This window comes from Nesoenas mayeri (genome assembly GCF_963082525.1).
Source record: "Nesoenas mayeri genome assembly, chromosome: 3".
Lineage (NCBI taxonomy): Eukaryota > Metazoa > Chordata > Aves > Columbiformes > Columbidae > Nesoenas > Nesoenas mayeri.
In genome coordinates, this window is record NC_137544.1 from 24,302,340 (window position 1) to 24,319,495 (window position 17,156).

The window sequence follows — 17,156 nt, forward strand, 5'->3', positions numbered from 1 at the left end:
TTTTTGTGTAGGGCTATCTAAGTATTTATCTGCGATGATAAATGCTGAGAACCTTTGAGACAGATTTGAAAAGTACGTTTGCCCTCCCTGTTTGGTAGAGAAATTGATCTATTCTGCTTGATATCTGTCAACACTTCCCCTCCTGGTCTAGTGCATCATTCCAATATATGCTGTATTTTGAAAATATTTCCTGAGCTACTGATCATTTTCAGAAATAGTTTCAAAGTTTGGAACATTTAAGGGATATTGCTTTCAGGTATCTTCTGTTGCACAAAATCTAGCACCTATGTTCAGAATGGGCAAAGCTTTCAAATCCAAACATGGATGATCAAATGAGGGTGGCGTTAGACGTCTAAATTGTTAAGGTGAATTGTATCTTCTTTAATTCACACTTTTTCTTCATTTAGACATTTGTCTTGGGATCTGCACTTGTGTCCATCATTGAAAAAATAGCAAGGGAGTGGTTCTGCTGCTGCTGAAAGGTTTTTCATCACCAGTATGATTGTTCTAGTTCCCACAGGTGAGTTTTCAGCTTAGGCACAATACACTTAGTTCATGGTAAGAGGAAAAATTAGGTTGCCCTTCAGCTCTAACCTTCCTCAAGGAATGACTCTTCTTCCATTATATGATTTGGTTAAAACATTGTGCAGAAGAATGTTTCTTGTATCAGAGTGTCAAATTCCTCCTAAGTGCTCTTTGGTTTTGGATATTTCACATTCTAAGTACGAATGTGGTCTGGAGAAGCTGAGAAGAGGTAGATTCTGGAGGATGAGCTGCCAAAACCCTTCAAATCCTCTTTTTTGAAAAAAAATTAGTATTGTTTTAGAAATGTATTTCAAACAATTTATTTTTATGATAGTATCTTGTACTCTATTAAATGGTAATAGAGCTTTAACAAAAATTTATTGCCAAGCAACAATATTATACCATAAAAAAGTTCATTCTACAAAACTCATCATGAAGCGACGGGGCTTAGTATACCAGTGGTATGATATTAAAAAACATAAGAAATTTAATTGGAATAATATGAGTTTTTATTTGGAACCAAGAATATAACAAGATGTTTTTGTTCAGCAGATACGAGAGAATTTAAATCTCCAACTTGACTATGTGAAAGTTTTGTCACTGTCTTCAGTTCCTCATCATTGATTATCATAAGACACAACATGTGATCACTGTTAATGGGAAAAAAAAAAACATCTCAGAGAAAAACTCAAGTCAGGTAGTCCCTTGTGCATTACCACTGTCTAACAGGTGAAGCCCCCTCACAGGAGAGACAGGACAGCACTTGGCTCAACATCATTTAAACTCTCTAAATACTGGAGTGAAACACAAGTTATAGTAAGGTTGTTTCTACTCTAAATCTGTTTTGATGCTTGTACTGCTTGTCACCTTCCTACCCAGGATGACGGTTGAGCTGGATACTCATCTGTTCCTGGTCAATTACATAACAAATGTACCCAGGAATGGATATGATCTATCAAACCCATTTATGGTATCCAAGAATGGTTACCATTGGTGCCCAAAAAGCAGATTGTAACAGTAACCCTCAGGCATAGACTTTGCTACCAAATCCAGGGGATTAGAGAACTGCAGAGGATTTGAGGAAAGGTTTTATTTCCCCCTCAACAGTGTTCATACCTAAGCAAAGTACAATTACACATGTAGAAGCTTGCCAGATATCCAACAAAGCTGTTGGATAGCAAAAAGTTACCAGAAAAAGTACAAGGAAAAGTTTTTTAACAAATAAATTATTAATGGAAACTTAAAGTTTGGGCATATCTAAAATTGGTAGTAAACTGATGCTGAATTCAGCAAACATTTCTGGCAGGGAAAAAAATAAGAGAGAAAAATATTTTGTGAAAGTTGAAACATTTTATTTTGACATTTTAACAAATATGTTGAGATTAATGTACCAACATTTAATTCTAATAAGAGAGTAAAGGACAAAAATCAAATGGTACATTTGGAATCTGATTAAAAGTTTTGTTCACCTCAATTGAAAAACAAAGAAGAAAAAGGCTTTATTTCTAAAAAAACCCACCCAAAACCAAAAAACAAACAAAACCAAAACAGAACAAAACAAAACAAACCCTAAAGAATTAAAGAACAGGTTGACCCTAATTTTTTTTTTTCATTCAGACACTGTGCTGAAAAAAACAATTATTCAGATCAGTTTATTTAACAATGTTCTGTGAACTTTCTAGCTGTCTGATGTTTTTCCTGTGAAAACTGTAATGTTGGTTTTAACTTATAAAACATTAAATGAGAATTTTCTCTCTTCTCATGCTGTCAGCTTGAGCTACATTCTTGTCATTATAATGAAAGCTGGATCCATCTCTTTGCAAAATATGTGGAACATAATATAAAAGTCTCTTTTTTCCTTTAGGATGCTTTGTACATCGGTGTCCTAAAATATTAATTTCTTGACCTTCAAGGCGTATTTCAAAGCCTGCCTGTTTGCATGAATGTTAGCATGGACATAAGGCAGATGAGGATTAGATTTGTATGAGCAGGAAGTATAAAAAGAAGCTTTAAGATTTATTTGTCTGTAGCTCTTTTTATCAATTGATATGTGTCAAGAAAGAACTGTGCATTAAGTTTTGCCTTATACTACTACCTTATATATTCTTCTTACTTCTAATCAAAGTTTACCTATACTTTGAATCATTCTTTCCATTGAGGAATTGAGGCAAAAACCTGAGTTGATAGAAGGGAGGGTCTCTTTAGTTTGGAGAAGAGGAGACTAAGGGGGGACCTTATTAATGTTTATAAATATATAAAGAGTGAGTGCCATGAGGATGGAGTCAGGCTCTTCTCGGTGGCAAACAGTGATAGGACAAGGGGTAATGGGATCAAGCTGGAACACAAGAGGTTCCACTTAAATTTGAGAAAAAACTTCTTCTCAGTAAGGGTGACAGACACTGGAACAGGCTGCCCAGGGGGGTTGTGGAGTCTCCTTCTCTGGAGACATTCAAAACCCGCCTGGACATGTTCCTGTGCGACCTCACCTAGACGTTCCTGCTCCAGCATGGGGATTGGACTAGATGATCTTTTGAGATCCCTTCCAATCCCAAACATACTGTGATACTGTGATACTGTGAAAAGTGTCTAAGAGTACTCTTCATAAAGCAACAATAAAACTCTTGTATTTTGAGCTGTTCAATTATTATTATTGCTTTCCTCAGGACATGTAGGGTCTTGAGCCTGCTATCTATGGCAGAGAGATGGATCTTCAAGAAGGACATCAAACTAAAAAGACTGAACTTTGAAATAATTGTTACATGACTCAATTCCAGAAGGACAATCAGGGAAAAAAAAAAGCACCAGTGTAAATGGGACAGCCATTGATGTAGGCACTGAAGACCAAGCTCTCTCTGCCTGAGGACAACTGCAAGGTAAAATTGTGAATATGCTGATCTTTCACCATGCAGAACAGACTCAGAGGTAGACAAAACATGGAATAACATACTGTTTATTCCTTTTTTCCATCTTTCATCTGACACAGGATCCAATGACAGAACAACCATTGCTCTTCAGTCTATGATGTTGTAAGTTACTGTATCTTTCTACTACATGATCCCAGTCAACATTTTTGGCTGTGGATTTAGATTCACAAAAAAATTAGCCTAAGAGTGCTGGGTAACCATGGTTTCTGTGGAGAGCTTGAGGTTATATATTTTGTGGCTGTAAAACAGGAACAGAAAAGAACAAGGTATAAATGGAATGTATTGCTTACCTTTCACTGCTTAGTCGCTACCTCAAAGTGTGAGTTTATTGATGGTGGTCTTATCAGGAACTTAAGGGGATCACATGGTTTATTTATACTCCAGTAAACTATTCTTAAACTCCTCTCAGAAATGTCTCTGTGGAACTATGGACTACTTCTCCTTTCATTTTTGACAAAAATGAGGCATAGTTTTGAGAGAGTTTGATTAAGATCACCTAGGTACTATAAATAACGACTCTCATTTAGATTTTCTTTCTCCCATACTTACGTGAATATTTTGCTAAATGTATTGTAGACTATGCATTTTAAAGATAGATGTTTGATGTCCCTGTTCTGATCATACAGGGAAATGAAGTACATCTTAGGACAAATATATGTTCTCAAATCAGGGTGAATTGGATGGATTTGAGTAGAACTACAAGTTTATGTTGATGTAAATGAAAAGAGAATTTGTTAGTTTTGCACAGAACAGAATTTCAAATTGCATGTTATCAGTGATTAAGGACCTGGCCTGGTTCTTATTTCTCTGTCTTACATCCATAATGTTACAGATGATGTTCAGAAACAGCCATAATTAACCAAGTGAAATTTTATTAACCTAATTATGAAAGCTAGGTATAAGAACATTCTTAATGGGGTGGGGCATGGGGAATAATGTGCCATTGCTGCAATTTCAGTAGTTCTATTTCTCTTACTGAGAGAACATAAATTACAGAAAGAAGAATGTTTAGGTCACATGGCAGGTGTGATGTTGTGGATTAAACCCAGCTAGCAATCAAAACCATAAGAGCCGCTCATTCATTCCACCCTCCCATGACCAAGTAAAGGAGAGAATTGAAAGAGAAGAAAGAAACGAATTAATTTAGATAAAAACAGTTTAATAAAATAACAAGACAACACTAATATACTACTACTACTCATATATATAAACTGAAAATAGAATATAAATTAAAAAGTATTCAATGCAACCTCTCATGAAATCTGTCCATGCAGAACAGCCAGTCCCAGGAAGCAGCACCCTGGTCCCAAACAGCCAATCCCAGAGAGAAGAGAGAAAAAGGCAGAAAGACCCAGAGGCCTCTGCAAAATGGCAGAATGTCAGAAGGCTGAACTAGAGGAACTCCTGAATGAAACTCAACCAAAACAGAGCAGAACTGGAATGGATCTCTCCAGCTGGAAAACCTAACTCTTATTACATATGAAGCATGATGTTAATGGCATAGAATATTCTCATTGATTAATCTGGATGTCAGTCAAGGTCCATCCCATTTATGGCCCCCTTCTCAGCTTCCTCATATCTGCAGATAGAAAACCCGGAAAGACCTTGGTCTCCCAGACAACAGCTAAGATATTAGTTAATTCTTAAATTCTCTCAGTTCCAACTCAATACCACTGGAAAGCAACCCTTGAAGAAAAACATTAATTCTGTCCTGGGGGTGTTATCTTATTATTTTCAAACTAAATCCAAACAACGACTGTGCTAGCTACAAAGAAGAAAAGCTTCTAACTGGAAGAAGAAAATTCACTTAATTTCAGTCAAACCAGCACATATGCAGAATCATAGAATCATAAAATGATTTGGGTTAGAAGGGATCTCAAAGATCATCTGGTTCCAAACACCCTGTCATGGACAGGGACACCTTCCAGTAGTTCAGGTTGCTCGAAGTCCCGTCTGGTCTGGCCTTGAATGCATTCAGGAAGGTACATCCACAACTGACAGAACAGAGAAATAGAATACAAAATCCAATACGTGAAGTGTTTGGCCAGGTATGTGGAGGGGTAATCTGTGTAACTACATTTAAGATATTTTATTTAGATATTTTTGTTTTCAAAATAGATTAAAATCTTTTCTAAAGACAATATTTCTGCTAATGCTAACCACAGGAGTACATCCTTCAGACTATTTTAGTCATCATATTGATTGTGGCTATAATTGTCACTGGGAGTGACAGAAAGAACACAATAAACAATAGATTTTCTTAAGATAAAGGGATATTTTTGTAGTGTTCTAATGGAAATAATATTCTGATTATTTTAAAATAAAAAATAATTGAAAGGAAAATAAATATTTTGGATGTTTTAAAGCTTTTGTTCTAGGGTCCTCAATTACACAGTTATTGTTGATTTAAATTTCTTTTTTGTTGTTGTTGTTGTTTTGTCTCAGGAAATGAGTGCCTATATTCTTCAACACTTTTGGCCTTTAGATAAATAACCACCTTTAAAATCTACCTCAAACACATTTACTTAGGAAAGGTAGTTAATTATGGAATCTTCAGGGTAAAAAACAAATGGAAAGTAGGGGGAAAAGAGTCGTTGGTGTTCTGTTTCTGTAAACCATTCTTTTGTGTGTGTATGTAGAGGAATTCACTGAAGGTGATATGACACTCAATGTATCTTTAGCATACTGATCTCAACTGAGGAATGCCTGAAATTGGAGAAACTTCAAAAACATGAAGGAAGCCATGGTGAAAATGCCATACTGAATCCTTTCTGTAGAACTCTGTCTTAAACAGCAAAATGTTGATTGAAGAATATTATTAGTTCTTGCATGAATTTATGATAAATCAAGTTGTGCCCAGGTTTAGACATTGATCAAAGAGAATATCAGGGGCAACTTCACAGACTCTACCTTTCTTGCTTTGTGGAGTACTACCTGAGCCCAGCCAGGCAGTCTGATAATGGATAATCACACATTGGCATTGAGGTTTGAACTGACCACTGGAGATCATCTGGTTCAAGCTTCCTGTTCAAGCAGGACCACCCACAGCTGATTGCCCAGGACCATGTCTAGTTGGGGTTCGAGTATTTCCAAGGATGGAGACTCTATAATCTCTTTGGGCAACTTCTGCTAGTGATCAGTCACTCTCACAGTGAAAAAGTGTTCCCTGACAGGACCACTTGTATTTCAGTTTGTGCCCTCTTGTCATATCACTGGTCACCACTGAAAAGAGCCTGGCTCTGTCTGCTTTACAGTCTTCCCTTCGGGTAATTATACACATCGATGAAATCCCCCACGGGCCTTCTCTAGGCTAAACAGTCGTAGCTGTCTAAGTCTTATGAGAAATTCTTCAGGAGGTACAAGTGAAAAACCTAAGTTTTTTCCTTTTTTCTCTCTGATTGACCTTGTATCCTCCTGTTTGTGCACAAATTTTTCAAGTTTCCCCTCAATTGAAACTGTTGCAGAAGTGCTACTGACATATTTGCAAAGTTCTTAATTTCTGTAACCTCTACTCTTTCATCTACAATCCCATTAAATTTTTCTTTCCTTTAAGCATTGTTCTATTTCTGATGGGTGACTTACAGGCCTGTGGATCTCTGCAAGGTGTTACCAGTCTCTAGAAAATGTGTTAGGATGATTCAACACTTCCAGTGAGAGATCCTTTTCTTTCCAGTGTCTCTTAGCTCTGTCTTCCTAATGCTTAACCAGTCCCTAACATCTGAAACATGCTTTCCATGTCATTTGCATTTAATCCTGAATCACTGAATTCTGCTGTGACTCTTTACTTGAGTGCATTGTTGGGTATGCTTCAGTCCTTTGGTCACAGTTCTTGCCTGAGTGTCTTCCCAGAGTCTGCTTCCACAAAATGCAATTATCAGGTACCATAATGTGGGTAGAATCAGTGAAGCCAAAAGTTGTATCAAGCCAAGAAAACACAAGTAGAAGTTGAGACACATCAAAGGTTATGTTGAGAGGGGTGTGGCAAAAGAAGAGATCGACTGGTTGGTTTCTGAGATTCTTGGAAAACTAAGCACAAACATCTACTATTCTTGGGTGGATGATGAAAAAACTACCATGTTTTTTTTCTCTGATGATTGGAGCCTGTCATCTTTGCAATGCTTGGGAACTGTTAAAAGTGCTAAGCAATTCTTGTTTCCCAGCTATGTTTCTTCAGAAAATTCACCACAGTGAAGCTCTAGGTGCTCTGCTTAACTACCTTGTTTTTCAGATCTGATGCATTATTCAGTTGTTCAACTTGGTTTGCTTTGCTGCAAATGTCATGCTGTGTTAATATTTTAAGGGTTTTGAGACTCCTGATAGCTGTGTACCAAGTATGAAAACATCTATTTGTAAATTTTTGCCTGTGTGCTTTGAATTGCTTTGGTTTTTCTGTCTGTATACTACTACAGTTCCTAACAGGTAAACATGCATAAACAAGCGATCAGCTCTGATCAGCTTCAACCTATCTGAACTCAACCTAACACCAGGCTTCCAAAGTCTATTTATAATTTTTGGCAGTATAATACTATGGTTCTAGACATAATTTTTCTTGTAATCCCTATCCTTCAAAACCACAGCAGCACCAGGTACAATGGTGGTGGCTACCAATCCCACTAGTCTTTGATCCAGTGTACTTTTGAGGATCTGTGTGATGCTAATTATGTGTACAAGCATAACCAACTAATGGCCTCTATGGTAATGTGGCAACAGTTGGCAAGAAAGTGGTTCATTTAATTCAATATGTTAGAAATTATTTTAATACAATAAAAATGAGGATGTTTGCAGTGGGATAAATTCACTTTTCTCATTTCTATGGATCACCTGATGGGAGGAAGATGAGGCCATTTTTTAATCTTTGCATTCCTTGTTCTCTTCAGATTGCTGGGAGGAACCAGCTCTGTCTGCATTTGAGGATGGTCTCATTTTGTGTTCTGATCAGCTGAGTGGCTTTATTGCTCTGCTTCGCTATAGCAAATGGTGTTTCTGTCTGTCAGATACTGCAAAGTCCAAAGAGCATTGTTTTACTTTATGCTATTTTATTGACTTCTTGCATTTTCCCACTGGATGTAAATAGTTTTAGTGTACAACATGATAACACTGTCATATTTCTCTGTTTATCAATGTTGTTAGGATTACATGGTGGCTGGCTTCACAATCCATCTGGAATCAAATTGGTCATTGATTTAATATTGCAGTGTATCAATGTTGTTCGGTTTACACTGCAGATGACGCTGTACACCAGCTGGAACTGAATTGGTTGTTAATCTAATAGCATCATTGCATATGTGGCAGTTAAGTTGTTGCATCCTCCTGCAGTTTCTGTGCACTAGGTAGCTTTGCATTTGCTTGAGTCAAACTGCAGATATCATCTTTAATGAACGAGGTATCTATCTACTGAATAATTTTTTTTTTTCTTTCCATTTCAAAAGTCACTTTAGGATAAAAAGTGTTTTTTTTTTTCAAAAAACTAATGCCTTGACTCAAAGGTAAGACATTGTTCCGGCCCATCTTTCTATATTATTTTGCAGTCTAATAATTACACAGAGACACATACTTTATTTCATCTAATAGTAACCATTCAAAACTGACATGCCCAAGTAAAATTTAAAAATTGTTATTCGGGGAAGAGATGGGCCTTTTAAGAAAGCTGTTAGTCCCACTAGTCTTTGATTGAGATTGAAATGATTCACCCAATAGAGGAACCTGTATTCTCCGCTAACTAGAGATGACCAGTTTAGATTATGCCTTAAGTTTTAAGCTGATAAAATTTAATGTGATAAATTCTCTGTTTGGTTTCCTTGGTCCCTTTCATTTGGACTACATGTTTATTCTAAATCACAAGTTGCTTTTATTTGTTGCTCTTGCTGGACAGTTTAGTCTGCTGTGCTCTGGCAAAGCATTCTCTTTTTCTCAAGAATACCTTCCATCAGCTGAAACCTCTTGTACTACAAGAGAAAAACTATTTCTTAGAAAACAGATTTTTTAGAGAGTTATCTGTGGATGTCATAGATCTCAGATTTGTAATACATCTACTCTGTCTTGTGCTTCTTGGTTTCAAGTAAAATCTTCCAGTTCTGCAGTCTTGCTCTGTCTGAGATCAGTTGTTATCTGATACCTTCATCAACTGATTCAAATGCCCTTCACTATTTCAGGCAACAGTTTTTCACGTTCTTCCACCCCACCCCACTCTCACTCCCTCCATAAAGGAGCTTTGCCTTCATTTTCTCATTTTTATTCACTTCACAGAATTGTTTACATCAGGGGTGTATTTTAGGATGGCATAATTGTAAGAGTAGTTACATTTATACCGTCCTAAAATTACATTCGGCCCTTTGAAGGCAACTGCGAGGCTGATGTGGCTGCCGGTGCAAATGAGTTGGACACCCCTGGTTTATATGTTTGGGCATGGTATTCTGCATACAAATATGGCTTTTCTTGAAGCTCAGGTTATGGCATTCTTTTTGATTACTCTGCTTCTGGAGGCTGCCTTGTCTGTGTGTTTGTCTTAATATCCTGTTGAGGCTACCATTACAAGTTCTGTTATGCTCCTAAAACTGAACTGGTTCCTTCAATGACGAAGTATTTGAGAACAGTTTAAAATTTAGCCTTTGCAGCTGCATTTACACATTGTGTGCTTCCTCTAGACTCTTTCCTCCTGAAAGCTGTGCTCCTCCAGAAGCATGCTACACTGCAGCCTTTCTTGCCCTTATGAGTAAGCAAAGGCTTTGGCACTCTGCACTGAGAGAGAACAGAAACATTATTAGATCACACTGGCTTTCCCATATTCTTCAAGTGCTTTTCCAACCTTTTCATAAGTGTATTACTGCCTAGTATAAAGTTTTAATACTAGCCAGATGGAAGAAATATTTATCTTGGTCTCTTAATGCCTTATCTATTTTTATTTTTCTATTTATTGTTCTCTGTTCATTAGAAAGTGTTATTTAACTCTACTGTGGGAAGCCTTCACAGTATCACACAGTATCACAGTATGTTTGGGATTGGAAGGGACCTCAAAAGATCATCTAGTCCAATCCCCCTGCTGGAGCAGGAACGCCTAAGTGAGGTCGCACAGGAACATTTTCTTAACATTTTCCATTAGATATTTTGTTGTTTTTAAACAATACCTTTAATTTATTTTCAGTGATAATATAAATTTGATACTGGAGGATTCAGACATCCCTTCAAATACAAAAGCTTCAGAAGAGTAATGAGGATAATTCCACCTATGTGAATACAGTACAATCTTACTAATAACATGGGAAAGATGACTTGAATCAATATGAAAAAAAAAAACTGAGAGTCTGGCTAAATAACTGTTTTCCTCAACTAAGAGACAAGTTAACAGGCAAGCTTGTTAAAGAATGGGTACCATTGAGGAACAGTAAGAATGAAATACTGCTCAAATAATGGTAAAGTTAACACTTGCAAAACTCACAGTGGTTTAAAGACACAAATTTTTAACCACACTGACAACTACTACAAAAATGAAAATAGTCTAGTCCACACTGGGACAGAGACAAAGGCAGGAGAGTCAGGTTTGTCCATTTTCTTTTGAAAATCTGAAAGGTAACCAAGGGTCCTGGAGAACTGCAATCCCTCCTCACTTGCCACCAGCAGCTGAGTGCTCAGACATGTCTCATTCCTTTCAGGATCGCATCTCACTAATTTGCTGGATTCTTTATAGCAGGTACCTGGACAATATAGTTCACTGTGGAACAAAAACACAATCCTGGGTATTTCTAAAACAAGTTATTGTCCTTAAAATTAGAACTATTTGAAAATAAACCAAGTGATCCATTGCATATGGTGGTGAAAGGAGCTCCCTCTAAATAATGAAGGAAGGGATTCATACAGCTGCAACCTCACTGCACGGCAAGGAAGACAACTTCCATGTTTCTCTTCCCCTATTAAGCCTCCCCTCAGCATATTTGCTGCCAAGTTCTGCCATGCAGATACAAAGGTAAAGTAAAGCTAAATATGTTTGAAAAGTAACTGTGCATGGGAATCTGCTTGCTTATTCATGTGCTTAATTTTGTTTGAAGTTGCCACTTAGATCATGGCCTAATATCTTGGACCACATGTAACTGTTTAACTTAGTAGAAGCAAAGCAAAGTCTGATTAACCCTTTATTCTTTGCTGAGCCTAGGATGCTTCTTCATCAGCACAATCTGTAGAAAGAAAATGGAAGAAACCATTTGTTCCAATGACAGTCTAGCTCTTGTGAACCTCCTTGAATTTCTTCTTTAAAGGCAGCTATTTTGCTATGTGAGGGTTATATTCTGTTACTTTTAAAATGAAAACTATTGAAAAAAAAAACTAATGAAAAAAAAAAAAAACACTAATGAAACTGCCATAAATTAACATTGAACAGCTTGAAGAACAACAAACAACCAAATGAAAAATAATAAATCAGCCTGCTATGTGAAAAGAGATAAAAAAATCAAAAAATCCATTTGTGGCAGTAAAAGCATTAAAGAAGGGTAAATGAGGTAATGAAAAGGGTAATGAAAAAAAATCAGATGAATATAGTATTAGTGGAAGATGAGGATGTAATTTGCAAGTAAGATGAAATTGTTAAGAGGGTGGATCAATATACATAAACCCTAACATCCAAAGTTGGCTAACCTCAAAACAATGAGTATACCAAAAGAAACAGGAAACAGTCAGAACAGAGGAGAGGAGAGGAGAGGAGAGGAGAGGAGAGGAGAGGAGAGGAGAGGAGAGGAGAGGAGAGGAAGAAGAGAAGAAGAGAAGAGAAGAGAAGAGAAGAGAAGAGAAGAGAAGAGAAGAGAAGAGAAGAGAAGAGAAGAGAAGAGAAGAGAAGAGAAGAGAAGAGAAGAGAAAGAAACGGAAAGGAAAGGAAAGGAAAGGAAAGGAAAGGAAAGGAAAGGAAAGGAAAGGAAAGGAAAGGAAAGGAAAGGAAAGGAAAGGAAAGGAAAGGAAAGGAAAGGAAAGGAAAGGAAAGGAAAGGAAAGGAAAGGAAAGGAAAGGAAAGGAAAGGAAAGGAAAGGAAAGGAAAGAAAAGAAAAGAAAAGGAAGAAAAGAAAAGAAAAGAAAAGAAAAGAAAAGAAAGAAAAGAAAAGAAAAGAAAAGAAAAGAAAAGAAAAGAAAAGAAAAGAAAAGAAAAGAAAAGAAAAGAAAAGAAAAGAAAAGAAAAGAAAAGAAAAGAAAAGAAAAGAAAGAGAAAAGAAAAGAAAAGAAAGAAAAGAAAAGAAAAGAAAAGAAAAGAAAAGAAAAGAAAAGAAAAGAAAAGAAAAGAAAAGAAAAGAAAAGAAAAGAAAAGAAAAGAAAAGAAACCATAATTCAACTCTAGCACTAAATCATGGCCCTAAGAACCTTGTCTAAACACCTTTCAAACACCTTCAGGGATGGTGACTGCACCACTTCCCTGGGCAGCCTGTTCCAATGCCTGATAACCCTTTCCATGAATATTTTTTTCCTAATATCCAATCTAAACCTCCTCTGGCACAGCTTGAGGGCATTTCTACTTGTTCTATCACTTGCTACTTGGGAGAAGAGACCAACACTCTCCGTGCTACAGCCTCCTTTCAGGTAGTTGTAGACAGTGATAAGGTCTCCTCTCAGCCTCCTTTTCTCCAGGCTAAACAGCCCCAGTTCCCTCAACCTCTCCTCATAAGACCTGTGCTCCAGACCCCTCACCAGCTTCATTGCCCTCCTCTGCACTCTCTCTAGTACCTCAGTGTTGTTCTTATGATGAGGGGCTGAAAACTGAACACAGGATTCAAGGTGGGGCCGCACCAGCACCAAGTACAGTGGCACAATCACTTCTCTAGTCCTGCTGGTCAAACTATTCCTGATACAAGCCTCAGCACATTACTGGCTCATATTCAGCCAGCTACCAATCAACACTCCCAGATCCCTTTCTGCCAGGCAGCTTTCCAGCCACTCTTTCCCCAAGTCTGTAACTCTGCCTGGGTTTGTGTGACCCAAATACAGGACCCAGCACTTGGCCTTGTTGAACCTCATACGATTGTCCTCAGCCCAATGATCCAGCCAGTCTAGATCCCTCTGTAGAACTCTCCTACCCTCCAGCAGATCAACACTCCCACCCAATTTGGTGTCATCTGCAAAATTATTAAGGATGCACTCAATCTCCTCATCCAGATCACTAATGAAGAGATTAAACAGAATTGGCCCAAATACTGAGCCCTGGGGAACACCACTTGTGACCAGCCACCAACTAGATTTGGCTCCATTCACCACAACTCTTTGGACAAGACTCTCCAGCCACTTCTTTATCCGTTGAATACACCCATCCACGCCATGAGCTGCCAGCTTCTCCAGGAGAAGATGAAAGCCTTTGGGATAACAGAAATGAGTCATTTCCATGCCTAAGGTGTGGCTATTCTATTCAAACCAGTAAACTGGCAGCAACCTCTCAGCTACTCTTAAGTCTCTCTATATCTCTGGGTACAACACCCACAGGATAGGGTAGGATGGCAGTGGCACTGCTCACTACCCGTGGTGGGGTCCTGCACCCTGGCCTCTGCCTTGGGGGCATGAGGATTTCACAGGCAGGAAACAACAGTTTGGGATGGTGAAGTAAAGGTCTCCATGCCCAGGCCATTTAGGTAGACACTGAAGAGAAATACCAATGGAAAAAGTTAATTTTGTGGGGAAAAAAAAGAAAACAATAATGAGCCAGTTTGCTTGTCACTTCAGTTTCTATGACAGCATTTTTATGGTCTGATTGTTTCAGTGGGTTATTTATCATGATGTTTGGGCTAGTTGTTCACTTCAAGCCTGGGATAAGTGGGCATAGGTCAAAGGTTTAGTAGATACTGGATTCAGTTCCTTAGGTATGTACTGAACAAATATGTGATTATGTGATATTACATTATATTTTATTATTTCTGTGTGTTTCACACAAACTGAAGCAACAGAAAAATAAAGGTTTGGCAAAGCCCAGACTTAAATGAGTATCATTGGAGAAACCTGGTAACTGATGCCCTTAAAATAAATCAGTGAAATAAATCTAAATTTCTGCTCTGAAGAATTGCAGTAGTCCTGTGTTCAGAGTAACATTGGCACTGAGGGCTCACAGTTTATTTGGTCGATGTCAGTGAGGGCTGCAAGGGCTCAGTATACTGTCTGGCACCACTGTGAACACAGTCCTCACAATAAACTGATGCTGTGAGGAGTTAATGATTTCTCTTCATGACCAGCAAACTGCACCCTGCTGTCACTATAGCAGTAATTCACACTCACCTCACATGTACAAAACTAGCCCAGCCAGTAACAGTCCCAAGACCACATGTATCTATACAATACAACTATTCCCTACATGTACTGATCGGTATAGCTTTTTGAGATTTAATTTATTAGGTTAGACTGAAGCAAAAGAAAAAAAGTACAATGGCAATCTACTGAAGAATTACTTATCTATTCCATAACATTACACTGCATATAGTCCCTTTGGTGACTCACTTCCATTATTTCTGTTTCCCTGCCTGATGTTAAAGGACAGTATACAGCTTTTGCCTGTCTTTTGGTCTCATGAGACAGTATGTCTACTATGTCATGAGACAGTATGTCTACTACTATTACCTCCATTGGATAAACTAAACATGAGATTTCCAATTGCTGTGTGCATTGAAAAGTATTTGCTTTACTTAATTTCTGTGCAATATGTATATTTCTTCCTCAGGTACTAATTTTAGACTTAACACTCTACTGTAGCATTTTATAGCTGTATATGATCTAACAAAGAAATAGAAATAGAAATAGAATAGAAATAGAATAGAATAGAAAAAGAAATAGATTATCTGAAATAAAAGAAATAGATTATCTGAGGAGTCATAGGTGATCAACAGTGATTTCTCAGGTGGGAAACTTCAGGAAGTATATTCTGTGATAGTAATTGTGTACAGAAAAGAGAAGCCCCTAAAATGTCTTCCTCAGGTTTTGAGGTGTAAATAAATGTAAAACCACAGTTTTACCATATCAAACTTGTTGAGAAGAATGAATATGAAGCTAACGTAAATTCAGTGTGGCACCAAAATTCACTTTCCCTAAAGGAGTTCATGGTTAAGGTTCTATGTGACTTTTTCTTCCTCCTTAGAAAGAAAAGAGTTTGGATGAAACTTCTAAAAACAAAATCAGATTTCTTACCAACTTTAATACAATAATAGAAGTTTACAGGAAGTTACAGATAATATAACTTTTGTTTGGATGAGCACACTGAAAAATAAAGTAAAAAGAAATAAAGTAGTCTCAGAGGTATTGTCTCTTTTACATGGAAAAAAAATTGAAGCAAAGTTAATTTCAGTTACAGACAGATGAACAAATTTTCCTTACAAGTAAAGATCCCTTTGGGACACCTGTAGTGCTAGCTGACAGCCTGTCAACCTGTTCTCCTGCTTTGCCTTTTTATGTGTTGGTGGCTGTCTCCACATCATCTTTAAGCAGGTCAGTCTTCCTTCCTCTTAGGTCAATGATTCTCAGGCACAGTAATTTATGTATTTCCAAATTATTCTTCATTTCTGGAGATCTCTTGGCTGGCTATACTGTAATCCACAAATCAAATTAATCCACTAACTATTGGTTCTAAAATAAATCACTGGAAACAACTTGAAATGTCTGAGGTTTCAGAGAAAGCCAAGAAGCAATGGCTCAGAAAATGTTTTATCTGCTGTTTGCATATTACATCTGACTAGCAGTAATTGCTTGCATGTTGTTTCCCAGAACTGGATGAATTTGTATAGGCAGATTTTTTTCTTTCCAAGTGACTTCATGTTCTTACTTTTTTTCTACATGGACCCCAAAATAAAAGTTATTTTAGGGCACAAATCAATATATGCTTTTTTTGTTTTGTAACTGTCACCAACAGTAACAACAGTTCAGGTGGAATTGTTTACTAAGCAGGAGATACTCAAAGCATGATGTCTTCAAATGAAAGCTAAGAGCTTAAATAACCTTTGTGTTTATGAAAATCACCCTCCAAATCTGTTAATACCAAATAATTTATTTTCTGTGGCACTCTGATTTAAAAATCGTTATACAAATGTGATGGAGTTAATGTAATGCCTAATAAAATATCTAAATTGCAGAAACCAAAGTCAATTAATTATTTCATATGTGGATATTTCTTATATAGCATACCAAAACCTGAAAGAAATAACTCTTTTGGGCTGTTTAAATACTCCATGATAATATGATCACAGAATCACAGACTGTTAGGGACTGGAAGGGACCTCGAAAGATCATCTAGTCCAATCCTCCTGCTGGAGCAGGAACACCTAGATGAGGTTACACAGGAAGGCATCCAGGTGGGTTTTGAATGTCTCCAGAGCAGGAGACTCCACAACCTCCCTGGGCAGCCTGTTCCAGTGCTCTGTCACCCTCACTGAGAAGAAGTTTCTTCTCAAATTTAAGTGGAACCTCTTGTGTTCCAGTTTGAACCCATTACCCCTTGTCCTATCATTGGTTATCACCGAGAAGAGCCTGTCTCCATCCTCGTAATACTCACCCTTTATATATTTGTAAACATTAATGAGATCACCCCTTAGTCTCCTCTTCTCCAAGCTAAAGAGACCCAGCTCCCTCAGCCTTTCCTCATAAGGGAGATGCTCCACTCCCTTAATCATCTTTGTTGCCCTGTGCTGGACTCTCTCCAGCAGTTCCCTGTCCTTCTGGAACTGATGGGCCCAGAAATGGACACAATCTTCCAGATGTAGTCTCACCAGG